At 40.6% G+C, this 15308-nt stretch overlaps 1 pseudogene; it reads left to right on the forward strand.

Annotated features, from left to right (window-relative positions):
- Nucleotides 1-424: 424 nt before the first annotated feature.
- The window catches only part of LOC101516364 (beta-1,4-galactosyltransferase 7-like), a 151978-nt pseudogene continuing 137094 nt past the window's right edge, over nt 425-15308 (forward strand).

Raw genomic sequence — 15308 nt, forward strand, 5'->3', positions numbered from 1 at the left:
TTGAAAGCTGTTGAGCATGCTGTTGACTTTACTCATGTTGTCTTAACGGGGGATCTTCTGAAAAGGTGTGTAAAATGCAGCAGAGTGAAGAGGGATAAGTAATGAGAGACCAATTAGAAGATTATTAGAGTAGCCCTGAATGAAAAGTAATGGGAGCATTAAACAAACTTGGCAATGGAAACAGAATGGAATGGACTGATACAAGAGATACTGAAGAAGTAAACAAGAGCACTTGGAAATCAGTTGTATGTGAAAGGGCAAGGAAATGAAAGAATTCAAGAGGGGCTGAAATGCTTGGGTAGAAGTGACTGTAAGAGAAGTTTCCACTATTAATGGCAGAACAAAGGGCCCATAAGTTAAGAAGGGTGATTGGAAAAGGGCAAGTGAGAAATCTAGGTGCAGATGAAATCTTGTGCTGGCAAACATGGACCTAGAGTTCATGCTACAGTTGAGGACCACCTATGGGAGAGGTGAGTGTGAGGAAGTGACCGCGGAAGTCACTGGATTGGATAATGGTAATGTGTTACATGCATGTATAAAGAAAAAGATAGTAATCTTTCAGATGTGGGAACAGAGAGTGATAAAACTGAGCTGAAGCAACTCAGTGAAGAGTTACGTGAAAACAGCTGTGAGAGAAGAATGAGGTGTTACTAGACAGAGCACCAATGGTACAGGCTGCTGTTAAAATTTCCTGGGAACTTTCATTTCTCCAAAAGAAGAAAAATGAAACTGGTAAAGCTACAAAAGCAATGCATATTTAGTCTTAGCAGCATAGAATGTCTGAGAAGTCATATGTAGTTTTATTACAAAAAGATATTAACTATTATGCATTATATATTAGGCTATGGATTCATGTGTAGTTATTGTAGGTTAGACTTAAACTAAGTGTGAATAATCAATGCATCAAGATTTTGACATATGTTCTCTTTAATTCAAAACATCATTAAATCAAACATGGGATGCATTCGCACTGTCCTTTGATCTGTGTCTTCTGGGGATTTTAAACAACATTTCCTAGACAGTGAAAGCCACATTTAAATTGCATATCAAGGGCCCGGCCCCGAGGCCTAGCAGCTAAAGTCCTCACCTTGAACGTCCCGGGATCCCATGTGGACGCCAGTTCTAATCCCGGCAGCTCCACTTCCCATCCAGCTCCCTGCTTGTGGCCTGGGAAAGCAGTCGAGGACGGCCCAATGCCTTGGTACCCTGCACCCACGTGGGAGACCCGGAAGAGGTTCCTGGTTCCCGGCTTTGGATCAGAACAGTACCGGCCTTTGAGCTCACTTGGGGAGAATTGCTTCATGTTCTCTACACATTTCAAGCTTTTTTTTTTTAAGATTTATTTTTTATTAAAAAGTCAGATATACAGAGAGGAGGAGAGACAGAGAGGAAGATCTTCCGTCCGATGTTTCACTCCCCAAGTGAGCCGCAACGGGCGGATGCGCGCCGATCCGAAGCCGGGAACCAGGAACCTCTTCCAGGTCTCCCATGCGGTTGCAGTGTCCCAATGCATTGGACTGTCCTCGACTGCTTTCCCAGGCCACAAGCAGGGAGCTGGATGGGAAGTGGAGCTGCCGGGATTAGAACCAGCAACCATATGGGATCCCGGGGCGTTCAAGGCAAGGACTTTAGCCGCTAGGCCACGCTGCCGGGCCCTCAAGCTTTTTTCTTGCCTAAGAAAAATAACCATATTTAATTCCTAACAATCAAGGGTATTTCAAAAAATTTGCTGAGGAATGGGATTAAAAGATGTCAACCTTTGCACAAAAAATATTTGGAAATCTGTGAATAATTCCTTCATAATATGTATTTCCATGAACTCTTTGAGGACTCCAGTTTTTCATAGGGGATATTTCAAATAACTTGCATCAAAATAAACATACTTTAAATTCCATTGTCTTCCGAACTTTCTGCAGTACCCTCCTGTTTGCGAACCATGAGGCTGAGCATGGCAAAGCTGACAATAATTAGGTCCTTTCCTGTTCCTCATAATTACCAAGTATATCACTCTCTTTGTGCTTTGCCTTCTTCCTGAGAATGTAGCACATTTTCAAGTTTGTTTTCTAACCAGTTTGCTTGAACCTCAGTGGTTTGGTGTTTCTTCTAGCACCTGCCTTTTTCCTTTAACAGAAAAACTGGTTTCTCAGATAAATTTATGGGAGCTGATGGTATTATTGATTTTGACCATTTTCAGGAGTGGCTATGTTCTCTGCTCTTCCTCGGAACATGGAAAGGGCAGGGAGACCCACTTTCCAAAATGTCATAGTCTTAATTTCTCGTAGGGAAAAACAGGCACAGGACCTGTGACTATTAGCTCCACATTCAAGTGGTTTTGAAGTCTTTTAAAATTTTGGAAAATTTAAAAAAATATTTACCTTGGGGCCTCCACAATGGCACAGCAGCCTGTGATGCCAACAATCTCTATGTTCATGCCCTGGCTGTTCCACTTCTGATTCAGCTCTCTGCTACCCGAACTCAACACTATCTTGAACACCTGCTTACCCAGCACTACAGTAAATTCCTTAGGTTTCAGTCTCCTTAAGGTCCACTTGCCTAAGTAAACTTAGGCCTTCAGGTTGAAACCCTGCTCTCCACCAATCCCTGCCCTTTATGATTCCCGTACCTGAGGACCCTGTTCCACCACTCCCTTGAGGCATTTATCCACGCTGTTCATCCACAGCTGCATCTGACAATCCCTTTCCGGCACTCTGCACGCCTCGAAGGCTGTCTCTGCCCCTTATTCTCCACTCTGCTGGGTCAGTCTCTCTCTCTTGCTCTCTCGCTCTCTTGGCCCCTCATGTACTCTCTCTGCTCCTGCTCTCTTGGCCCCGTGGCTGCCCCTCCCACCAAGTAAAGGACCTCTTATGTGGCCCACTTGGGTGTCTGGTGTCTTACGTTTGTGGGAAAATAACTCAGAAGAATGGCCTTGGCACACACTTGGAAGACCTGGAAGAAGTCCCTCGCTCCCAAATCCTGGCCTAATTCTGGCCTAAATTCTGGCTGCTGCAGGCATTTGGGTAGTGAACCAGTAGAAGAAAGATCTTTCTCATTCTCTCTCTCTCTGTATATCTTTCAAGTGAAATGAATCTTTTTTGTAAAAATCAAGGGCCCGGCAGCGTGGCCTAGTGGCTAAAGTCCTTGCCTTGAACGCCCAAGGATCCCATATGGGCGCCGGTTCTAATCCTGGCAGCTCCACTTCCCATCCAGCTCCCTGCTTGTGGCCTGGGAAAGCAGTCGAGGACGGCCCAATGCATTGGGACCCTGCACCCGCGTGGGAGACCTGGAAGAGGTTCCTGGTCCCAGCATCGGATCGGCGCGCACCGTCCCGTTGCGGCTCACTTGGGGAGTGAAACATCGGACGGAAGATCTTCCTCTCTGTCTCTCCTCCTCTCTGTATATCTGACTTTTTAATAAAATAAATAAATCTTTAAAAAAATCTGCAATGGTAAATAATGAATTTGCTAAAACGGTATGTTTCAGAACAGGCAGGAAAACAAGATGACAATTCTCTAAGGTTGAGAACATTTTCTAACCCTTAGTCGCACTCTCTAGGTAGTTGCCGATTTGGCTTACCTGTTAAGATTATTTCTGAAATGAAAACTACATATTTATACTGCAGAAATTTGTTATCAAAAGATCAATATTCATTAACAATTTGGCCTTTATTTGTTGACTAGGAATATTTTGAAAATGAAAAATATTTGGATTGAAATGCTCTTTAAGCATGCCTTGCCTTGCTTTCATCCTTCTTTTAATTCTCTTTTTAATACCTTATGCTTATCAGAACACTGTGCCTATGGGACATCAGTTCAGCGGTTGATCATAAGCCTGTTGCTCATTTATGAGTGTTTCTTCAGTACAATGAAAAACCATACATAGTAGGGATGGTAATAAAGGCCAAAGTGTAAGTTAAAGCATAGCATTTTATTTAATACTTCAACACACATGGTTTGCCTGTCACCACTTTTTTTTTTTTTTAAGGTTTAGCTGAGGCAAATGGAAGCTAAGAGCCAGGAACTTCCTCTGAGTCTCCTGTCCTCAATTGCTTTTCCTGGCCACAAGCAGGGAGCTATATAGGAAGTGGAGCAACCAGAATTAGAGCCAGTGCCCATATGGGTTCCTGATATGTGCAAGCTAAAGACTTTAGCCACTAGGCTACCACTCTATGCTCCTTTTAATTCCAATATAAAGTGTGGCTTCTTTCTCAGTGAGTTCTTTCAAACTAATGCAATTTTCCCAGCTACAAGTTAACCTTGAAAGCACACTGACTTAGAAAAAAGTTTTATGGGCCTGGCGCAGTAGCCTAGTGCCCAGGATCCCATATGGGAGTCGGTTCTAATCCTGGTGGCCATGCTTACCATCCAGCTCCCTGCTTGAGGCCTGGGAAAGCAGTCGAGGACAGCCCAAAGCCTTGGGACCCTGCACCCTCATGGGAGACCCAGCACAGGCTCCGGGCTCCTGGCCTTGGATTAGCTGAGCTCCAGTTGTTGTGGCCGCTTGGGGAGTGAATCAATTGACGGAAGATTTTCTTCTCTGTCTCTCCTCTCAGTATATATGACTTTCCAATAAATATAAGAAAATAGATCTTTAAAAAAAGAAAGAAAAAGGTTTTATTTATGGTTTTCATGAAGTTTTCCAGTGATCTGATTTGCATAGCTATAAATGCAATCACCTACAAAAGTCATTCATTGGTTCCTTCTGTGATAAATGAAGGTTCTTATCAAGTAAAAGGCTTTTTAGCATCCTTCCATTATTAGTCATTCAGTTATTAAGATATGGTAGAGTTGCCTTGCTCTTTATAAAAGGGTAAGTAGCACTCTTATATAGATAAATTAGGTTGCCTGCCCTAGCAGGGCTGTACCAATAAATTATTCTTTCTGGTGGAAATAATACTTTCTGATCCTTATTTAAAGAAGTAACCAGACTTTGCCATGTGCATGGTGGAAATGTGTGGGAGCTTATAACCAGCCATAAAATTATCAGCAGCAGCAGCAGCAGCAGCAGCTCAGTATGCCAACTTCTTTTGGTAGACATGTTTGAGAGCTCTATGATGTGTTGAGGACTCAGGAGATTCCAGCTTACAAAATCTATCATTACATTAATTATAGAAGGTCAACAGCACTGAAGTAGTAAACGCAATGTCTCAGCTCAGCCCAAAAGCTAAAATAGTCACAGATTTTATATGAATAGTTCATTCTGGATGGGTCTCCTGGTTCTCTCAGTACCATGCTCACCTATATTAACCTTCCTTTTAAGTAGACATATCACATTGTTATCATAAAAGGTAAGAGAAATAGTAACTTTAGGTGCTTCATATGTTACTCTTCGGATCGCTCAGGTGCTATTCTCAACATTCCACCCACTTAACATTTCAGCGTTGTCACCTGAATCAACGTGCTTCCTCTGCCTTTTTTCAAAAGGCTTATTTGTTATTATTTGAAAGGCAGATTTTACAGAGAGAATGAGGGACAAAGAAGGTTTTCCTTTCACTGGGCTCAACAGTCCCCGTCCCAAGTGTCTGCAAGGACCAAAGTTGAGTCAGGAGCCAGGAGCTTCTTCTGGGTCTCCCATATGGGTGCTGGGTCCCAAGGACTTGAACCATCCTCTGTTGCTTTCCCAGACCACAAGCAGAAAGCTGGATGGGAAAAGCAGCAGCCTCAACTAGAAGAAGCAACCATATGGGAGGACAGTTCCACACCGCAGATGATTAGCCCACTGCACCACCACACCAGCCTCTTGTTCTGGCATTTGAAGCTGAATGCTTAACAGAATATTGTGATTCTTCATCTGTAGCTGGCATTAGTGGATTAGAAAAGACAGATGAGGGCCCGACTCTGGCCTAGTGGTTAAAGTCCTTGCCTTGAATGTGCCAGGATCCCATATGGTCGCTGGTTCTAATCTCAACGGCTATGCTTCCCATCCAGCTCCCTGCTTATGGCCTGGGAAAGCCATCGAGGACGCCACAAGGCCTCAGGACCCTGCACCCACGTGGGAGACCCGGAGGAAGTTCCTGTCTCCTAGCTTCGGATCGGCGCAGCACCAGCCGTTGCGCTCACATGGGTAGTAAATCATTGGACAGAAGATCTTCCTCTCTGTCTCTCCTCCTCTCTGTATATCTGACTTTGCAATAAAAATAAATACATCTTAAAAAAAAAAAAAAAAAGAAAAGCCAGATGAAGGCATTTCTGGGAAAGTAACATAGGTAACTCGGAAATATCCCAGTTAGAATGTAGAATATAAAATACAACAAAAGAAACGCACCACGCTGTCATCTGATATCAAATACAGAAATTCATGTTATGCTAAATATTTGCTACAGGAAATCTATAATATTAGTTTATGCTTTAGTTTGGTAACAAAAACATTTTAGCCAATTTTCTTCTGTGTCATTGTGATGTTATTCCTGCATAACAATATAAAGATTTGACAATCAAAGAGAATTCCAAGAATACCAATAAAAGAGTGAAAGTTAGAAATGTGCAAATTATGAAACAAAATATGGAAAAAGTATTTTAATCTTAAAATTCAGTCTTACAATGAAGCGTGCTAATCCTCAACGCTTATAAACTTGTTTATAAGCATCAAGCCTTGTACAAATAAAAAGGACTATAATTTAATAAAATCTCTCAAAGTAAGCTTTAGCAAAGTTTACTATAATTAAGAAGCAAGCTCAGTCCTATAAATTATCCTAAGAAAAATCTGAAAGGCAATCCGAGGCCAATGTACACTGACTGCCATCGTAAATGTCCAGCATCAGAGCTGAAAGAAATACCATCAAGTTTACTTTAACTTATGTTACCTAGTGTGATTTTAGCATATAATACTATAGAAAACACACCTTTAAATGTTTCAGCTCTTTAATCTTCAAATGTATTGCAATTTTAAAATATTTCAGAGCATGACATGGCAACCTGGTGGTTAAAATCCTCACCTTGCATGCACCGGGATACCATGTGGGTGCTGGTTCATGTCCCGGTTGCTCCACTTCCCGTCCAGCTCCCTGCCTGTGGCCTGAGAGGGCAGTAGATGATGGCCCAAAGTCTTGGGTCCTGGCACCCACATGGGAGACCTAGAAAGAAGCTCTTGAATCCTGGCTGCAGATCAGCTCAACTCCAGCCATTGTGGTCAATTGGGGAGTAAACCAGTGGATGGAAAATGTTTGTCTCTCCTCCTCTCTGCATATCTGCCTTTCCAATAAAAATAAATCTTTAAAAAATATTTTAACATTATTTCTTTTAGAAAACAACAAAATAAAAATTTAAAGAATGAAAAATGCCTGTAATCTCACTGCATCATGTTGTAGTTGTAAAGGTTCTGCATATTTTGCACACATGCATATGCATATATACAATGTACACATTTGCTTTTGTAACAAAGCAATGTGTGACATTATAGGATTTTTGTTTAAATCTTTGTCATAAAAACTTCCATAGCATTCAATGTCCCTGTCTATAGCTTATTTAATGATTGATTGGCATATTTTAAAAAATGAATATACTGGGGCCCGGCAGCTTAGCCTAGCGGCTAAAGTCCTTGCCTTGAACGCCCAAGGATCCCATATGGGCGCCGGTTCTAATCCTGGCAGCTCCACTTCCCATCCAGCTCCCTGCTTGTGGCCTGGGAAAGCAGTCGAGGACGGCCCAAAGCTTTGGGACCCTGCACCCGCGTGGGAGACCTGGAAGAGGTTCCAGTTTCCCGGCATCGGATCGCGCACACCGGCCCGTTGCGGCTCACTTGGGGAGTGAAACATCGGACGGAAGATCTTCCTCTCTGTCTCTCCTCCTCTCTGTATATCCGGCTTTCCAATAATAATAAATCTTTAAAAAAAAATGAATATACTAGTGAGCATTCATTTATTGGATAGTCATTATTTGCTTTTAATGGTTTCCTTATTTTTACTGGTTTGAAAGGAAAGATGACAGAGAGAAACAAAGACAGATCTTCCATCTGCTGGATCACTTTCTAAATGCCCACATCACCTGGGGCCAGGCCAGGTGCAAGTCAGGACAGCATGCCATGTATGTTTCCCATGTGAGATTCAAGGCAGGGATCCAAGAATTAAAACCAACATGCTTGAATCCATGTGTGGTCTCAAAAAGAAAATGCAAAAATCTCACAGGTTTTGATAAATGTTGGCACATTTTCTTTAAGTAAGCGGACATCATTTTCTCACAAGCTACAAATGACACTGTCCATCCTCCTGCTCTTTTCGAAGAGTATTATTCCTAAAATGCTAATTGCAAATATATTTACATTTCATTTTTTATGTAAATGAGACAGCCTTTGCCAATGTTTTCCTGAACTTCATAGTCATTTAGTTTCCATCTTTGTTGTATGTTCCTCTCTTAGCCAGTTTTTTGGACAGTTTGTTTGTATATGATTGAAGTCCAAGAATTCTCTTTACACAATGACAATCTTAGTCTAGGAGAGATTCATCAACACCTTTGCTTGGTTTGCTTTTCAGATTTGTAAATGGTTTTACATGTAATTCTTGTGATTTCACATGTTCTGGTTTCTTTAACTACATGCTCTATTATTTTCCTATTATTAGTCATACCCAAGCAGCACAAAGGAGCTAGTTTTTAATATTTCTTACTTGCAAGTTGAAAATTCTTCACATGCACATTATTGAGGTATTACTTTTGCGAAATTATGTCCAAAACAGTGTCCAAAGTCCGTCTGTAACAGCATGATGCCCAGTTAAACAAAGGCATTTTTAATTCTGCCAAGCAGTTTTATATACAGCACAGGCTCAGCGAGATGCATAGAGTGAAAATAAGAAAAGTAGAGAGCTGATAAGTAGACTCCCTTTGCCCTTTGCTGTGGTTTTCTGAAAACCTTATATCAAATTCATGGCTGGAGCTGAACCACATGCTGTGTCCCTTGTCAGACATTCTTTTCCAAAAAGGATATCTAATAACTTTATGAATGTGTGTGCTGAAGAATAATTGCAGGTCTTTTGGGGCTTCTCCACCCAGACTTTCACTATCTGGTGTCTCACTTTCAGATTATAAATCTCCCCCTGTAACTCACACTTTGGAGGGGTAACTGAACTGAGAAGCAATGAGAAGGATTAGTGGATTGCTTTTTCTCCTTGGGCAGTAATAGGCTATAAGCTCTATCCACAGGCTCCTGAACTCTAACTAGCTTACAACACCTCATAAATTTCACTTGCAGGATTTACATAGGAATATCCAGTTACAGACCTTAAATAAACATTAGCTACATACTTATACTACTGCTCCTGCTGTCACATGGTTTTAAAATACCACATCGCTATTTTTCTTTCTTTTTTTCTGCTTCCTTTCTTCCTCACTTCCTTTATTTTCCTTTTTATTTATTTATTTATTTATTTATTTATTTAGATTTGAAAGTCAGATATACAGAGAAGGAGAGACTGAAAAGTCACAAATTCAGGAGCCTGGAGCCTCTTTCTAGGTCTCCTATGTGGGTACAGTGCCCCAAGGCCATTCTTGACTGCCTTCCCAGGTCACAAGCAGGGAGCTGGACGGGAAGCGGGCCCGCCAGAATAAGAACGGGTGCCCAGGTGCACGCAAGGTGAGGATTTTAGCCACTACGAGGGTACCAGGCCCTCTTTTCTCTTTCATTCCCTCTCTTGTTCATTCATTTTATATGAGAGATCGGTGGCCAGCTCAATAGAAATTCTATCCTTGGTTCGCTTCCTTAATTCTACTGGCCAAGCTTTACCCAGGAGCCAGTATCTCCATCCAGGTCTCTAGCCTGGATGACAGAAATCCCAGTACTTGGCATTCTGCTGCTGTTGCCTCAAAAAGTATGCTTTATTAGGAAGCTAGGCTGGAAGTAGAACCAGGACTTAAACCTTAGCACTATGACATGGGATGTGTGCATCCCTGGTGGTATAACAAATGCACCAAACTTAGTAAAATTTGAGGACAAGAATTTATACATAGAAAATCACCTCGTTCAACAGAAAAGAGACTGATAGAACTGAAGTGACTTGCCAAAGCCACACTGAGTTACTACCTCTTCTACCATCACCACTAGTGAGAACCAGAGATTCCGAAAACACAGAAGAAATGGATAGGTGTGGACAGCTAAGGGTATAAGCTAGAATGGTATTTCTAAAGTAGGGAACGCTCCTGTTACCCTTCTCAGGTGCATAATGCATGAGATTCTACAGGAGACCTACTGCAAGAGCAGGAATAATTCAAGGTTTATCAGTCAAAGAGGCTAAAGTTCTATATAGAACGAAAAATCCAAAGAGGCAGGAAAAAAGCTCCGAGAGAAATCTTATTGACTTGGAATACTGTGGAAGACCAGAATGAAATATTCAGCATTCCTTGGATAATACAGCTCAGAAAAGTTTCACTGTCAAGGTAAAGCAAGTCATCTGCTCATGTGTCTAGAAGAGACCAATGGTAGAAACAGATACTTTGGAGTTCAATTCATTTATTTCAATCTCATCACATTCCCTGACACATTTAATTGTATAACTGGAAGCTTCAGCAGCAACAAAGTACTAATTTTGAAACACTGTTTCAATATGAACTCAGGGGGATGAATTACTCATGAAGATCCATAAATCCTATTCCCATTGCTGAAAAAGATTTATTTATTTGAGAGGCAGAATGATGAGGGCAGGAGAGAAAGAGTGAAGCAGAAACACACACACACACACCCCTTCCATCCAGTGGTTCACTCTTCAAGGCTGGCAACAGCTAGAGCTGGACCAGAAGGGCGAGCAGCCAGGAACTCCAGTCAGGGGTTCAATGTGAGTGGTGGTGAGCCAATCATTTGTGATGTCATCTGCTACCTTCTAGAATATGCATTAGCAGGAAGCTGGGACTTGAATCAGGCATTCTGTATGGGTAATCCAAGTGATGACTTCACCTGCTACCTCACAATCCTCACTTTTAAATCTCTTTCTCCCTCTCTTTCCTTTTGTCTCTCCCTCACCTTCTCCCCCTCTCCTTTTTCCCTTCCTGCCTTTCTCTCTCGATTTCCTTTCAATGAGTGACATCGCTGGAAACAGCAATAACAAAACAATATTATTGGAACATAGCAATAACAAGACAATGTTGAATCAAAACAGATGTTCATTATTTTCAAATTCAAGTTTTATTACTGTAGTGGGGACTTCAGTTAGTGGCTGCTGTGGGAATAAAATGTGGGTATTTTTCTAGAATTAGGTGAAACTGCTTTCTAGAAATGAGTTACTGGTAAAAGAGCTTTAGTTTGGGAAATTTGCTACAAAAACTATGCTGTACTACATGATAGTTGTACACACACAAACACAAACACTTTGTAAATGACCATAGAGATTTTCTTTGAAGGTTACAGGTTAAAAGTTCCTCTTAACTGAATTTGAATTGTCTAAGAATAGCATTTGCTGTGACTTGAATATAGCAAGCTACCTTGCAGAAGCCTACATATCAGAATTTTCCAATATTATGTAACTGTTACGCCCATTCTCTTTGATTCACAGATTATGAAAGAGACCTGAGGGGTCCAAGGAATCAGTGAATAGAACAAGTACCAGAGATGAGTCCTGTAGTGTAGTAATTTATGCCACCACTTTAATGCCACATTCTAATATTTAAATAGACCAGCCTACCATTCTCTTGAAAAGCGCTGGAATCAAAAATACTATTTTAGTCTTGTTATATTTGAAACACTAAGTGTTAACTTCAAAGGGAAATATATAAGATTAAGAGATGGGGCTGGGGCTCGGCGGCGTGGCCTAGTGGCTAAGCTCCTCGCCTTGATCCCATATGGCCGCTGGTTCTAATCCCGGCAGCTCCACTTCCTCTCTGTCTCTCCTCCTCTCAGTGTATCTGACTTTGTAATAAAAATAAAATAGATCTTTTATAAAAAAAAAGAGAGAGATGGGGCTAAGAAACTCTAAAGAGGTATATATTTGTTTTTTCTTTAGCTCACATAAAAAGTAAGGCAAGTTGCTCTGACTTGAATAAAAATAGCATGATAATAAGTGAAAAGAAATGTTTTGCTTTTTTGGAGATTATGACCATAATCTCCATTTTATGAGTATTGGATTTATCAAGTTGTAAAGCAAAAGGCACTACAAAAGCAACAGTAACAGCAAAACTCAAGTGCCCAAGTTTAATACTAACACAAAAACAACATCTTCTATTTGTAAGGTACTTAATACTATTAAAAAGCAGTTACTGAATCATCCATTAGGTTACTGGATCCTCATGGTTGCCATGTTTGATAGGCAGGATAATTTTCTTATGGTAACATACCTTTATTTTAAAACTAGTGTGATTAAGGCCCAGAGACACAAAGGCAATTTCATAGCAAGTGGCTGCAACTGGCTAAGAATCTAAGTCCTCTGATTTGTGAATGCACATACTTCCTAACATTACATAGTTTTTAGACTAAAATATAGTTATCACTATTAATATCGGCATGTCCCAACTACATATGAATTCTTATAGAGAACTGCAGTAACAATGTATGCATACAGAATTCTCTCATCTCACACGTCAAGTGACTCTCCAACTAAATGGATGTCACAGCTTTTCATAGCAAGCTATCATGTGTCTACCTTTTTAATAGACCTCACACTGCAAACTTGCAGTTTTGTTTCAATGTTGGTATCCTCTCAAAATTTCTGTGTCAAAACGTAATCTCCAAGAGGAAGTTATTAAAAGGCAGGGTCTTTGAGAGTTGATTAGCTCATGAAGGCAGGGCTTCCATGAAAGGGGTTAGTGCCCCTATAAAAGGGATGGAGGGAGCTAGCACTATGGCATAGTAGAGAAAGCTGCCACTGCCTGCACTTCCCACACTGTATATGGACATTGGTCTTTGCCAGTGCCAATCCAACTCCCTACTAATGCATCTGGGAAAACAGCAGAAGTTGGCTCAGATCCTTGGGCCCTTGTGTCATATGGGAGATCTGGGAAATGCACTGGGTTTCTGGATTTGGCCTGGCATAGCTCTTGCCACTGCAACCATTTAAGAAGTAAACTAGCAGGTGGAAGATCTCTGTCATTCCCCTCTCTTTAACTCTGACTTTTAGATAAAAATCATAAAAAAGGATGGAGGGAGTTTTTTTTTGCACCTCTCCCTCTAACCATAAGAGGACAGTGATAAAGTGTCATCATGTTGCAGAGAACAAGCCTTCTAAAGACACTGAAGGTCGTGCCCTGATAGCCTTTCCAGCCTCCACAACAGTGCAATACATTTCTGTCAATCATAAGAATAAATTACTCAGTCTCAGGTGTTATGATAGCATTCTGAATGGCTGAGACAACGGATATAACTTTTCCCATGTAAGTTCCAACAGACACAGCAATTTCAACCCCTAGAGTGAACTTGGTGTTGAAAATTAAATGATAGAGAGTGTGTTTTAATAACCTTGACACAGCAGAAATTGTCAGAGCTGATTTAATAGCCTTACTCAAAACACAAAGCATGAAATAGCTACTTGCAACCAAAAGTAAAGAGCCTCAACCTTTTTTGAAATGTCCACTTGAGATTCAGGAATAGGTAATTAAAGATTCTGCAACTTGTGTGTGTTAGTGGCCTAGCTGATGAAAAAGATTAAGTTCTACTTGGGGTTCTTAGGAGATCCAATGAAAATGAAATTTTCTGGGCAAGGTACAAGGGAATTAAACTCTAGGCACATAATGCAAAAAGAAGTGAGATGCTACTTTAAGCTGTTATTGCTAGTGGTGGTATACAAAGGTATTTTAAATGTGAGATAGACAAGAGAGTTAAATAAATCAAAGGGTTCGCTTTGGTCTCACTCAGCCAGAACTACAATCAGGATAAGGAAAAATCCACCATATAATACCCACTTACAGGATAATGCATTTCCCATTTTACCTCTGTACATTTCGCTGTGATGTCTATTTTTCTGCCTGCCATCTGGAACAGAATGCAAAATCAGAAAGTACATGAAATTTGTTTGTATTGTTCTATGCTTTATTCCTGATTTCTTAGGTAATGTCCAATGCACAGTAAGATTTCCAACATATTTGTTGAGGGAGAAAAGGGAGAGTGAAGAAAAAAAAAGGTAGGAATGAGGGAAAGGGAGAAAAAGAGAGGAGACACGGGCAGACCTGAAAAAGAAATGAATTCACCAGAGTGGCCTTGCTATTTAACTGCACATATTCAGTAGATCTGCTTAAAAGTTTTATGCTTACGGATTTGGATGTAGACCAAACAGCATTAAAACATTATTTATGTGCACTTTCATGTAGTATATTATGCTTTAATAAAGAGTTAAAAGCATCTTTGAAAAAAATACTACAAAATGTCTTCAAATATTTACAGACTCCTAGTGGGCAGTATGTATTAAGTAGATCTTGCCTGTACTCACCTTGAATTTCAAATCTTTCCCATTAATATTTCTTTTATGTCTTTTCCAAGCATATGTCATCAGGATCCTACAGAAAGCCCATTCTGTAGTCAAAAACAGCCTTTGTATTGTAAAACCTGAAATAAGTACATAGTGTGCCAGTGATAAAATGCAGTTGTTGTCACTGCTAATGGAACCTGAGAGCACTTTAAAAACTTGTGGTGACAGGAACTAAAGAGTTAGTTTATTTGAATGATTATATATATATAGTATGGCAAGGTGAGAGAGAGCAAGAGACAAAGGGATCTTGAACCCATTGATTAAATTGCTAAATGGTTGAAAGCCAGTTCTGGGACAGGCAGAATTCAGGACCAGAAACTACCCTATGGATACCAGAGACCTAAGTATTTGGACTGTCATTTTCCACTGCTTCCCTAGATATGCTAGCACAGAACTGTATCAGAGGCAAATCTGTTGGAACTTGTACCAGGGATTCTGATATGGAATGTGGGCATCCCAACCAGCAACTTATTCTACTGTGTCACAATGCCAATCTCATGGATACAAAAACTTCTGGTAAATCATGCATTATTCTTCCGTAATACCCATTATCTATGCACTTACTGATGTCCTGTCGTATCTGCTCCATTGCCACAGTGGTCTCCTGGAGATTTCTATTTGTAGGTTTGTTGGTAAGATTGTCTAATTTATTAGATCATGTCAAAACTTGTACTTTGGGACTGAGAAGTTGTTTGTATAAAGATGAGAGCAAAAACAAACCTTGAAATTAGTAGCTTCTGCTGTGAAGCCATTGGGGCACATAGCAGAATTACAAAGTCAATGTTGGCTTCCCATCTCTTCAATTCAGAAAAAACAGATTGGCCTCCTACAAAGCTAAGCTGAAGATGACCCCAAGTGACTTTTCCTTCTCATGGAAACCTGATTTCCAGAAGTCATTGATGACGTATGCTAAGTATCATGCCACATTTCAATATTTTAC

The sequence above is a fragment of the Ochotona princeps genome, chromosome X (assembly GCF_030435755.1).
Source record: "Ochotona princeps isolate mOchPri1 chromosome X, mOchPri1.hap1, whole genome shotgun sequence".
In the NCBI taxonomy this organism is placed as follows: Eukaryota; Metazoa; Chordata; class Mammalia; order Lagomorpha; family Ochotonidae; genus Ochotona; species Ochotona princeps.